Below are 14,321 nucleotides of genomic sequence, written 5' to 3' on the forward strand. Positions count from 1 at the left end.
ACCTTTGACTTCTCTTGTTAAAAAATAACGATGGACTAAAAAAATTTAATTTATACTGACAAATTAATCACCAATTTAAAGACAATGTCTAAACAAAAAATAGTTTAAGCAACTTCACTGACAAATGCACACACACAAAAAGTTGTTATAGGTTCAGATCAAGGACCCTATTCCAGATAGACCGGGGTGTTTTGTTGTTGTTGTTGTTCAGTCGCTAAGTTGTGTCTGACTCTTTGCGATGCCATAGACAGAAACACACCAAGTTCCCCTGTCCTCCACTATCTTCAGATGTTTGCTCAAATTCATGTCCATTGAATCGGTGATGCTATCTAACCATTTCATCCTCTGTCGCCCCCTTCTCCTTTGGTCTTCAATCTTTCCCAGCATCAGAATCTTTTCCAGTGAGTAGGCTCAAGTTCACTTTTATTTTAAAACAATCTGGATTCAGCTTAATAACCAATGAAATGTAATTATTAATCATTTTACATTCTATTCATTGTTATAATTCAATAATAAATTTTATCAGATTTAGTTGGATATACAGATACTTGACTTTGAACACATTATTTAACTCTTCAGGTTGCAGACCCTTATATGAAGAACCAGGCTTCCAGCCTCACCAGGCAACTTTTATAAGCCTTCTATTTTGTCTGACCTCCTCCATACCATCCTCACCACATGATGATCTTGGTTGCCATTTCTGTGTAGAAATAAAAACAATGGACACATTTCTTCTCCACACACTTAGAAGTAATATTCAGCATACACAGTTGTCCTCTCATCTATCCCTCTAGGCTCAGGGGAATAACTGCTTCCTTCCTTCTCTAAATATAACTCCTGTATTTCACTCCTCCATATCGTTTCTCAGTTTCTGTAGGGCATTACAGGTTCCTGATTTTTATGACTTTCTTCTTTGACCCAGATCTTGAAACTTATGTCTGGTCTTTCCTTTCATTACCTCCAAGCAACTACAATACTATATAATAGTAGTTGGTGGTTCAGAAAGCCTCAAAGTAAAAGAAAGAAGAAAGAAAGAAAATCATTGCCCACTTTTACCAAGACATGAAAATAGACTAAGTGATATTAAGAACATTTTCAACATCTGAAATAAAATTAAATTCTAAAAGAGTTGGGATCACAGGAGGAAATAGTTTACAAAAAGCCAGGAAATGTATAAATCTATTATCCTGCCCCTAGAGTAAGCTAATGAGATTAGTGGTAATAACACTGGAATAGAAGTCAGAAAATTGCCTTTCTGTTGCATTTCAGCATATTTTTATCTGAAGTGATTCACCTTTAATGAACCTCAGTCTTCATTTCTATAAAATGAGAGAGTTGCTAGTGTTTTAAAACTGCTGGCCACAATCCATTCAGAAGGGGTGAGCAGAGGAGGTTTCACTTGTGTAAAGCCTGTGCTGCCTCTCAGGGCTTCATGCTCAGGGGGCCCCAAGCTTGGATTAATGATCTGCTAATGCAATCTTGAAATCTTTAAAATTTTAAACAAATCTTTAATTAATAATTTGACCAAGGGAAACCATAGTTGCTTTTGGATCTGCAAAATATACAGCTGGTCCTGGTGGTTAGATCATTTTGATGGGTTGAGGTCAGCTTTCTTTTTCTTAATAAATTAGTTGAAAAGCTAAGGTATAGAACATAAAGTATAAATATTCTTTCGTAATACTCTTTTTCCAGTTTTGTTTACATGCATGCATACATCTGTGTAGAGCAGGCAGAGGAGTTTTGTTTGCAATACAAAACATACTTTCAATGTGAGTTGTGGTCAGAGATTACTAAGGTCTCCACCAGTTCTAACATTCTAGGATTCTATGTCTCTCACTATTAATTGAGATTGCATAATTAAAGAGAAGAAAAGCCCATCACCTAGTGGGAAAACCAAATGATTCCTCACAAAAAAGATTCAAATTCAATCCAACTAGAGCCACTTTCCATTTGAAACATTCCTATATACAAATAAAATAATAATAATAGACATTATTATGGAACTATAAAATAAACATACTTTTTAAATTAATCAAGATCAGTACCACACAGTGTCTAACAACAACAACAACAAAAACAGGAAAGGTAGAATTATTCTTTATAAGATATCTAGCGTGTATTCTCCAAAGATTATAACATGCTTAACTATAAGGGTTCTCATGTTTTATCTTCCAACATCATCATCATAAATGTTAATATAACTTTTGGAAACCTCAATTATTTAGAACTTATACTTGGTCTTTTAAAAAATATATAACATTGAATATGATTGTACACAACATTCTGATATCTATTTATTGAACCTGCACATTGAACCAGGGATAAGACACCATATTCATGCAATAATAAGCACTCTCCTGAGATGGGTGTGTTGATATAAAACTGAAAAATGTATCTAAGCCATATAATTTTTTTCATATTTAGAAAGCAATGGCATTTTTTCTCTTAAAGAAACTACTTTCACAATTCACATTTACAAAATGTGAGCTTTCTAGAGATTAAAAGCTTTTTCCAGCCAAGCAGAAATAGGATGGAGTTAAAACATTTTCCTGACATACTCTAGACACACCAGAGATCAACAGGGAAGCAGTAAGAAAACTCAGTCAGCGTTAATACTCTCCAGAGAGAAGGTTGAAAAGATAAAATTATGACCCCAAGGTGAAACCAAGAGCCAGGGAGACTTCTGCTTATAATTATAGTTCCAAAACCATGTCAATTTAAGTGCATTTCAGATTTTTATATGTGAATTATTTGTCAAATTGCTACCATTACACATGCTATACATATATTTTGGATGCTCATAACAAGCACCTTGCAGCTAGAATACAGTTTGAGTATACAGAATCTGAGTCTGATACATAGCTATCATTTTTTTTCCTGTGGTTAAAAAAGTCTTATTCATACCCTACTTGATAATACAACACAAGCGGCATTTCTAATGTGTCCCAGCATTTAGACGAAAGATCAGCAGTAGTAAAACCAATCAGTGTTATGAGTGTCAATAAATTAGCTATATGTTTATGCAAAAAGAAATCATGGATAAAGTTGACAGTTCATAAGAAGTTAAAAGACTTGTACTCATCTCTTATTTCAACTCCAGCCATGATTTTGCTTTATCTTGCACTTCAAGGACCTTATTAGCAAAGGGAGGCACTGAATATGTTTCAAACTCATCTTCCAAACTTACTGTTAGGATGACTGAGAGACGATATGGTATAGAGAAAGATGCCAGTCTCTGAAGCTTGAGAGTCATGTCTCAAGCTGCTGTATGAATGAGGGCCTTCACTCCCAGAGAAGGTCAATTTTTTTTCATGTGTAAAATGAAACATCTTATAATACATAGTTTACAGAATTGAAATGCAAATCAAAAAATTTCTTGTATGGTTAAACTGATTTGCAAACAGTAAATTGCTACTATTAATGTTAGATTACTATCTTGAAGTTACATGAGACATACTTCAAAGAGGATCTATTTAGACATCCTGGATCTAAATTCCTAGGAAAATAACTATTAAGGAAGACATATAATTCCAGTATCAGCAGAATACTGGAAGAATCTGCAACGATACAATGCCATAAACTACACAGTGAATAGTGTTAGGGCAAAAAAATACACAGTTTCATGGTCTATCCACAATTATCCATCTGAAATGAAACAAACCTACAAGCTGAAGAAAAGTAGGACAAAAGTAGGAAGGGCCTTACTTGTTTAGAGACATGGAACCATCTCACCAACCAGGTATTAGGGAGTTTTGGTTACCCCAGAAGAACTTCTCTTCCAGCTCATTCATTCCTGTTCCACAGCCTACACATATACATACTGTAGTAACAGCTACTACCACAAATTTTACCTGAAGAAAGGACGAGTTATGGTTAGATAGATAGGATGTTCTTACCAGTCTGGTCTGTTTCATGTGCTGGAACTTGAAGTGGACCTAACATAATTCAATCCCACGGACAAGAAATGAGCAAGTGGTGAGGATTTCAAAATCAAATTAAAGTGCTCCTTCTAGGAGAAGAGTAAATAGATGCCACTTGATCTATAACTAGATAAAACAGCAAAGCATTATAATCACTGATTCTCTATCAGTATGAGATAAGACCACACTTTTCACATATAGCACAGTTTTTCTGATCTGACCTCTGCCTTCCCCAGTGTCATTTTTGCGATTTTACATTGCATATTGCTGCTGCTGCTGCTAAGTCGCTTCCGTCGTGTCCGACTCTGTGCAACCCCATAGAGGGAAGCCCACCAGGCTCCCCCATCCCTGGGATTCTCCAGGCAAGAACACTGGAGTGGGTTGCCATTTCCTTCTCCAATGCATGAAAGTAAAAAGTGAAAGTGAAGTCGCTCAGTCGTGTCTGACTCTTAGCAACCCTATGGACTGCAGCCTTCCAGGCTCCTCCATCCATGGAATTTTCCAGGCAAGAGTACTGGAGTGGGGTGCCATTGCTTTCTCTGACATTGCATATTACATTCTGGCAATATCCAAATGCTTGTATTTCTTTATTAACTCAGTGTTATTTCTGTACTTCATAATTTGCCTTAAAATAAAAACATCTTTGCGCTTATACACATGCTACACAAAGCTACTGCCTTCATATCATCAAGCCTCAAGTGACAAGTCTTCCAGATATCTTTCTAACTGTGAGGCTTGACTTCTTGGTCTTCTCCTGTGTTCTCACAAAATTGTATGCACAGACTTGTACTACATTTATCACATCAAAAAAAAAAAATCTATATATTTCTACTCCCCTTACTGCAAGAGGTAAACCAGTTTCCTGGGATGGACACTGTGTCCTGGTCTCCTTTGTGGTGTTAGCACCAGACACAGAGCCTGTCTATGTCTTTTCTAGATGCAGCAGTACTTCAGATGGTAATACAAGTTCTAAGATTCCGGGTAGGGCACAGGTGGTCTGGGACAAAACCACGAGAGCCAAAGGTAAGAAAAAGGTAAAGCCAAAGGGAAGCATCAGGCATAATCCAAAATTGATCACTTGAGCTGACAGCCAAGCATTAATCCAGTAGAAAGTAAAATCCAAGAGTCCTTAGCTCAGGAGCAGGTGAAAGCCACGCACGGACAGGTAAAAAGAGAAGCAAATCAAGAGTATAGCAAGTGGATCATATCAGAGAACTGAAAGCAGAATCTAGAACTCTTCTCCTCACTAGGATCCAAGTTTCAGGAAACCTGATAAGAGCAGCTCTTGTTTCAGGACCAGTGGGTAGGAAGAAGGTTAAAGATATAAAGATGGTCAGAAAGCTGTGAAGGTAACTTCACATGTAGTATCTATTTGTGCTCATTACATCTTTACTAAACCTAAGACAAAATGTAACTTGATGTCACAAATATAAATTAAGTGTCCTTTTAAAAACTAAAACCTCAGTCTTTTGACTAAACCCATCTAATAGAAGATTGCAATCAACAGCTGCCTAAAAGTATGTTACATTGGCTCCTACATTATGAGACAGTAAACAATCAAAGGAGTCCACAAAATTATTAAGTATATTGGGTACAATGTTTTGGAAACTGTTTTCAAATGCATTACTATATGTAGTTTCAATGTATATTAATAAATGGCAAGATAACTCAGAAATGTGTTAAACAAAAGACTGTACACATATGTACTATTTGTAGTAGGTGAAACTGCCTGATTTGTGTTTGCAATAAACATGTGAATCTATTAAAGGGCCAAGAAAAAAAAAGTTAACATTGAATATTCAGAACAAGAAATAGTTTTATCTTAGGGAATATTTCATTGGCAGATGGAAGTGAATATGCAAAATTGTTCCAGTTAAGCAAATGTTCCAGATAAATTTTCAAGATAAAGCATATTTGCAGTCCTATGCAATTTGCACTATTTTAATAGTCTGTTACTGGATGATTTTTTATATGACATTTTTATCATCCTCCTCCTTTGGAGCAACACTGAGTATTAAAAACTGAAATGCAAGAAACGCTCTGGCCAGGCACTGGATAAGAGTAGAAGTAGAATGATGATGTTTTAACGGAACTATGAAAGGATGACAGATGCACAAGGAAAGTTCTTAAACATCTTGGAGATGAAGCCCATTAAGTCTCCAAACCTCATGATATCTGTCTCATCACTCAGTCTGGGATCCGTTATACAAATGGCTCAGCACTTCCAGGATGCATTAGACTCAGTGCCCCAGTGTTAGGGCCTCATTCCTGGAACCACAGTATTGAATTTATGGATGAAATTCAGAAAAAAAAATTTGTGATTCCAATATTAGAAAGAAATACATGCCACAGGGATTAAGAGACTCTTAAATCATAAACTCTGAATTTGATTCCAGCTCTACTGAGTATTAACATATGTCAGTCAGTCAGCTCAGTCACTCAATTGTGTCTGACTCTTTGCGACCACATTGACCAGCAATCCAGGCTTCCCTGTCCATCATCAACTCCTGGAGCTTACTCAAACTCATATCCATTGAGTCGGTTATGCCATTCAACCATCTCATCCTCTCATCCCCTTCTCCCCCTACCTTAATCTTTCCCAGCATCAGGGTCTTCTCAAATGAGTCAGTTTTTCACAACAGGTGGTCAAAGTATTGGAGTTTCAGCTTCAGCATCAGTCCTTCCAAGGAATATTCAGGATTGATCTCCTTTAGGATGGACTGGCTAGATCTCCTTGCTGTCCAAGGGACTCTCAAGAGTCTTCTCCAACACCACAGTTCAAAAGCATCAGTTCTTCAGCATTCAGCTTTCTTTATAGTTCAACTCTCATATCAATACACAACCACTGGAAAAACCATAGCTGTGACTAGATGGACCTTTGTTGGCAAAATAATGTCTCTGCTTTTTAATATGCTGTCTAGGTTGGTCACAGCTTTTCTTTCAAGGAGCAAGCATCTTTTAATTTCATGGCTGCAGTCACCATCTGGAGTGGTTTTGGAGACCCAAAAACTAAAGTCTGTCACTGTTTCCATTGTTTCCCCATCTGTTTGCCATGTAGTGATGGAACCACATACCATGATCTTAGTTTTCTGTATGTTTTTATGTTGAGTTTTAAGCCAACTTTTTCACTCTCTTCTTTCACTTTCATCAAGAGGCTTTTTAGTTCCTCTTCACTTTCTGCCATGAGGGTGGTGTCATCTGCATATCTGAGGTTACTGATATTTCTCCCAGCAGTCTTGAGTCCAGCTTGTGCTTTATCCAGTCCAGCATTTCTCATGATGAACTCTGCATATAAGTTAAACAAACAGGGTGACAATATACAGTCTTGACGTACTCCTTTCCTGATTTCGAACCAGTTTTTCCATGTATAGTTCTAACTGTTGCTTTTTGACCTGCATACAGATTTCTCAAGTTAAGATATCTGATCTTGGGCAGTTTGGTAACTCTTAATATGCATCTGCTTCCTCACCTGTAAAATGCAAATAATAATGTCACGCACCTCATAGAGCTGCTGTAAGAAATAAATCATGCCATGACTATTAAATGCTGGCACACAATAAATTCATGGATGAGGACAGAAAGAAATGGCTGAAATAATCAAATAGTGCAACATTCACATGAATATCTTTCTGTTGCATTGGTCTATAAACTCTAAGAGTTTTTGTCACCTGTATATGCCATTAGAAATATTACTTGACTAAACTCAAATTCAGCTTGAAAATAAAAGTAAGGGTTTCTGACTTTTAGTTGGAAAAATCTATGTGTTTCACACATAATAGTAACAACTTAAATGAACCACAGTCTCAAGGTAATTTAACATTAGCTGGAAATATCTGGCTTCTAAATCTTAATGGGAATAAAAAGAATATTTGAATATTTGTGTCACTTTACTTAAACAGACATAAGAAATGCACAACTTCTTTCCAAGTTGAATTACTAAGAAAGCTATCTTTAAGTAGTCATCAAAAAATTTTAACATTCACCACATTTTTCTGAAAATAAATTTACTTTTAAGGTTTGAATAGGTTTTTGATATCAAATCCAAAGTACTCGCTTTACACAAGAGAAAACTGAGTCCCAAAGATGTATGATTTGCTCAAGGTAATATAGAGTAGTGATCAGAGACTAAGTACCAGAATCAGGTCCCCAACTATAACAACATCATTCATTTTAAGACCTCACAACCAACAGTGAGATGCATTAACTAGTACATAGTTACACACTAGAGAGGGGCTGTATCCTTTGGTATTTTCTTCAGTTCAGTTCAGTTCAGTCGCTCAGTCACGTCCGACTCTTTGTGACCCCATGAATCGCAGCACGCCAGGCCTCCCTGTCCATCACCAGCTCCCGGAGTTTACTCAGACTCACGTCCATCAAGTCGGTGATGCCATCCAGCCATCTCATCCTTTGTCGTCCCCTTCTCCTCCTGCCCCCAATCTCTCCCAGCATCAGAGTCTTTTCCAATGAGTCAATTCTTCACATGAGGTGGCCAAAGTATTGGAGTTTCAGCTTTAGCATCAGTCTTTCTGATGAACACCCAGGACTGATCTCCTTTAGAATGGACTGGTTGGATCTTCTTGCAGTCCAAGGGACTCTCAAGAGTCTTCTCCAACACCACAGTTCAAAAACATCAATTCTTTGGCTCTCAGCCTTCTTCACAGTCCAACTCTCACATCCATACATGACCACTGGAAAAACCATAGCATTGACTAAATGGACCTTTGTTGGCAAAGTAATGCCTCTGCTTTTGAATATGCTATCTAGGTTGGTCATAACTTTCCTTCCAAGGAGTAAGCGTCTTTTAATTTCATGGCTGCAATCACCATCTGCAGTGATTTTGGAGCCCCCAAAAATAAAGTCTGACACTGTTTCCACTGTTTTCCCATCTATTTCCCATGAAGTGATGGGACCAGATGCCATGATCTTCGTTTTCTGAATGTTGAGCTTTAAGCCAGCTTTTCCACTCTCGTCTTTCACTTTCATCAAGAGGTTTTTTAGTTCCTCTTCACTTTCTGCCATAAGGGTGGTGTCATCTGCATATCTGAGGTTATTGATATTTGCAACCTTGATTCCAGCTCGTGCTTCCTCCAGCCCAGCGTTTCTCATCATGTATTCTGCATGTAAGTTAAATAAGCAGGGTGACAATATACAGCCTTGATGTACTCCTTTCCCTATTTGGAACCAGTCTGTTGTTCCATGTCCAGTTCTAACTGTTGCTTCCTGACCTGCATATAGGTTTCTCAAGAGGCAGGTCAGGTGGTCTGGTATTTCCATCTCTTTCAGAATTTTCCACAGTTTATTGTGTATTTGCTTAACACTTACAAATTCATATCAAGAGTCAAGTATCCTATGTAAGGTGCTGATTTAAAAGATATTAAGATATTATCCATTTTCTAAAAATAGAAAAGAACTAATGTAAGTTGTGAAATAGGACTTAATCAAATATTCCTGGAAGGAAGGGTTGAAAGAGAAGATAAAATAAAAGATCATTTTCTTCATGACTTCATGGTGTGAAAAGTCATTATCAAGAAGATAGTGTTAGTTGCCTTCCAAATTCAGGGGAAAAAAAAAAAAAAAAACAGGCAAAATGCCAAGAGATGTAGACCAGTGTGGTAGATCATACTTCCAAAGATGGTCACAGAAAAATCTCCCATTCAACATCCTGCTTTACAATATGAATTTATATTCCCATCAGTAAGTGGGAATGGATGGATTGAAAATGGATGGTTCCTATGATCTGTTTTGAACTATAAAATGTTGTTAGAAGTTATATTGTATAACTTCTCTTGCAAGGTCTTAAAAGGTCCACACATGTTTCAGCTCTACTGTCTTATAACACTTCCTTTGAAAACCCAGTCACCATGCTGTGAGGAGCAAGCAGGTGTGTGGAGAGGACCACATGGAAAACTGAGGCTCTTGGCTGACAGCCCAAACACACTGGGCTCCCAGCTGACAGTAAGCACCCATTTCCAGCATGTAAATAAGATCACTTAGACCTCATCTGGTGCCACAAGAAGCACAGTTGTTCAGAAGTGCTCTGTTCAAATTTCTGATGCTGAAAACATTGAGCAGATTAAATGCTATTGTTGGGAAGTCAACCAAACATCACCTTCTAATTATTCTTCAGGCTAAATGACCTTTCTATGTCCTTCTTAAACACTATTATTGCCCTACCAAAGCACTTATCATGCTTCATCTTAATTACATGTATCAGCATTGCCTCTGACTGAAGCTTTGCTAGTTTCTTCCAAACGCTAGTAGTGTTAGTACAATTTTGAAAGTTAACAGAGTTGGACATAAATATTCTTTATCTTATGTATAAATTCAATGAGTAATCCCTTTCCTTCCCTTAGATAATTCTCTCTCTCTGAATTTCCAGATGGATAACAAGGGATGACATATGTTAATCCAAAGCAAATGTGCTTTCTTCCTCCCTCCTGTTCTGGCACTATTTTCCTTCTCTCTCTCAACACACACACACACACACATACAATACAAAACAACACAGGCAAAGAAAAATACCGTTAGTCAACAGATGCACTGCTAGAATAGAAGTCAAACTGAGAGCTCATAAAGCAAAGAAAAAAGAAAGAAAAAATGTTCCTGACAGTATATAAAAAAGAAGTTGGCTAATTGCCAATTCAAAAAGAATTATTTAGGTAATAATTTTCAAATCATATGCCGTAATTTTATTACTAGAGCAAGGAAATGAATATGTAGAAGCTCAGAGCAAACTGAAGGCTTTCACACCATTTCTGGCTTGTCTAAAACTTCAGACTCCTCTCTCCTTCACACCTGAGCCAACTGAGCTTATATATAAACACATACCAAGTGCCACAAAACAAAGGCCCCTTTTCTTTAAGTAGTTGAATATATTTTATTAGCTATATTAAAAATAAAGTGGAAACTTATTTGTTGCTTATAAACGTTCAGATTTTGATGCAAACTACAAAATGCAAACTATGCAAACATAACAATTGGCTGAATTGTGTTTCCCTAAAATTCACAAGCTGAAGCTCCAATACTTTGGACACCTGATGAGAAGAGCTGGCTCATTAGAAAAGACCCTGATGCTGTAAGAGATTGGAGGCAGGAGGAGAAGGAGGTGACAGAGGATGAGATGGTTGGATGGCATCCCTGACTCGAGGGACATGAGTTTGAGCAAGCTCTGGGACAGGGAGCTTGGCGTGCTGCAGTCCATGGGGTCCCAAACAGTAGGACACGACTGAGCGACTGAACAACAAAATTCATATGCTGAAGCCCCAGTGCCTCACATCTGAGCATGTGGCTGTATTTGGAAACTGAGTCTCTAAAGAAGGAATTACGTTAGAGCAAGGTCATTAGAGCAAGCCCTAATCCAATATGACTGGTGTCCTTGTAAGAAGAGGAGTTTAGGACATACAGACACACCAAGGTAGGCCAGGTGAAGACACACGAAGACGCTGGCCATACACAAGCCAAGATGGGGAGCCTCAAAAACCCACACTGCTCATCCTGTGATCACTAACCTGTAGCCTCCAGGAGGTAAGAAAATAAAGTTCTGTTGTTTAAGCCACCCAGTCTGTGGTAATTTGTAATGCCAGCCAGAGCAGACTAATATAACTACTAACTTCCTAAATTCATGGCAATAAGCACTTCCTAAATACAATAGTGGTATTACTCACAAAGATCACTTTTCCATAAATATCACCCACCACTAAAGAGAAATATAACTGAGAGAATTTCTTGTAAAATCAATGTAACACATTCTATGGCTGTATATTTATGTGTTTTCTTCCTAAGTCTGGCCAAGTATTTCATAACAGCCTCAGGGGGACAGAAATGGTATATTCAGGAACCCAGGCAGAGTGCTGCAAGTCAGAAAAGTTCAGGACTGAGATGTGGAAATAAGAAAAAACTAGCTGCAGGGTTAGTTTCCTGGGGTGATGATAAACTTTCTATAATGGGAGAGAGTTTGCCTCAGATCAAAACAAGTTGTCCCGGGTAAAGGCACCTTGATTCCTTGCTCCTATTCCATGGTCCCCTATAAAACTTCTAGCTGAAGGTTTCCTTCTGTTGTTCTGGTCATTTGTTTATGTGTCTGCCTCAGTTCACTGGCCCGGAAGTTCTGGTAGAGCAAAGACCATGTTTCTGGCACAACAAAGGCACATGTGTTTGATAAATTGTTGAATGAGTAAATGGATAACTACAAAAAAAAAAAAAGAAAAGAAACCAAAGATTCAGGGCATCTGACAAAATTCCAAACAACAGGCAATCAGCAATGCGGGTAGATTAATGTATTTAATAGTGGATATCAGTATAATGAAGTCATTGAACAATACATATTATCAGCCCCTTGAGGCATTATTCATCTCACTGTAATTCAGTCTCAAGAAGGTCGTACTCATCACATTCAAATTTGGTTATATGTTTATAACAGATAAACAACCAGACTCAGTCAGTGTTGAATCAATGAACTTCAGCCTTTCCTTCCAAGGAAAAGATTAATCCCAGAGTCCCTTGGGATGAGAAGACCTCTATTTAGAATATGATTTAGGAACAGAACAAAGTTAAGCTCTATAGGGACAACTTATATAGCTATACTGAATCTCTGGCCTAATCTCTAACATATTAGGTTCTCAATTTTTTTTTCATTAAATCAATGTTCATTCACTTTCAAAATATATCCAACTTAGCTCAAATGTAACGTACTTTGAAAATTAATAAAAGCTGTGCTGTAAAACACATTTCAATAATTAACTAATCCACTGATACCAAACATGAATGGGTGGAATTTGGTGAAATCAGCCCTTCCAGCATTGTCCTTCTTTAAGTCACATAGGGCCTGTCAGCCTCACGCAGCCCCACTCGGTATTTGATCTGCAGCCACTGAGAAAGCACATGGATCAAACTGCTTAATCAAGATGTGTTCTGTTGTACTCACCACGCCAGTTATTTTAATGTGAGCTGAGCATCCATCACTTTAATTACATATTCATAGTGCCTTAGCCATCTATATGACAACTGAATTATTAACAGTGTTGACTATTTGCCTTTCTGATCCAGGGAGAAAGCTGTAGGGAAGGAAGGGGTGAAAAGGAAGGTGGAGCTGATAGAAAGGGTGAAAGGAGAATTGACATTAATTAGACACATGCTATGTGTCAGCTGTGGTGATAGGCCTATTTATAACATTTCTCATATTATACAGTCCTCATAACAACTGTTTGAGACAGATATAATCATCTCCATTTTACAGACAGGTTAAGTGAATCTCAGAGGTTTACTAAATCAATTTAGTTTAAGACAATAATCATTTATATTTCATGATTCCATAAGTTGATTTTGGAGGCAAGGTTCAGCTGAGATATTCTCTCATCTCTGCTGGCCTTTCTCAAGCATCTGCTGTCACTGTAGCTGAGCTTGGGAGACCTTGGTTCTGGAGGGTGGCCAGTCATTAGCTGGAGACCTCTCTCCTTCATGTAATCTCTCTACATGTGGCAAGAAATCTGAGCGCCAATGGGCCACACAGCCATTCATTCTCTAGCCACTTCATTACGTTGGCCAAAGAAATTAAAAGACCAAATCAGAGTCAAGGGCTGGGGGAATAGACATCACTGCTTACTGAGAGGAGACACAGAGTCACGTGGACAGAGTGGAGAGTAAACAATTAGAAATACTTTGCAATTAAACCAGCATAGATTGCAAGTAACTTTTCCAAAATCACCACACTGTTAAGCACTGAGATAGATTTTGAACTCAAGTTTTAAGTCTTATTCTTTACTCTTTCTTCATGTTATTATTCTCCTTAAAACAAGCTGTAATTAAGTAAATGGGGTTGGGGAGAAATGCCAGTTTCTAATTAAACCAAGATAACTGTGTATCTCTCCATACCTTGGAAACCCAGTCCTCACCTAGAAATCATTTTCAAGTAAACTAGCTTTCCATGAAGAGAAGGATTCTCCTAGGTTGAAATGCTTTTCAGGATTAGCATCAGGCTATGTTTCACATGCATCAAATTGAGTAACTGCTTTTGAACCATTACACTGGAAAATCATTATACACAGAACTATACAAAAGTGCATACTAAAAAAAAAAAATGAACTCAAACTGAGAAGCATAATTTTTCTTTTATAAAAACAGTAGAAACATTCTGTGGAGCTAGGATCATATAACACAACTCTGTTATCACTGTCATTGTAATTTCCTGTAATAAGGCTGCCTCTGCATGTAAAAAAAGATATTAGGATTAGAAGAATCTTGCTATCAACCTTACCCCTATGCCCTATGGCCAATTTTTATCTATCCAGATCTTGTTTAGAATTTTCCAGACGATTTCATATTTCTTTTTTCAAGGACTCTCCTTCAAAATGTGTTATTCCAAGTTGAATTATACTCAGTTAAGAGTCCAGTTGGTTCATCTTT

The sequence above is a fragment of the Bos grunniens genome, chromosome 6 (genome assembly GCF_055505025.1).
Source record: "Bos grunniens cultivar Pamir isolate PY7600 chromosome 6, Bosgru_T2T1.0, whole genome shotgun sequence".
Taxonomy (NCBI): Eukaryota; Metazoa; Chordata; class Mammalia; order Artiodactyla; family Bovidae; genus Bos; species Bos grunniens.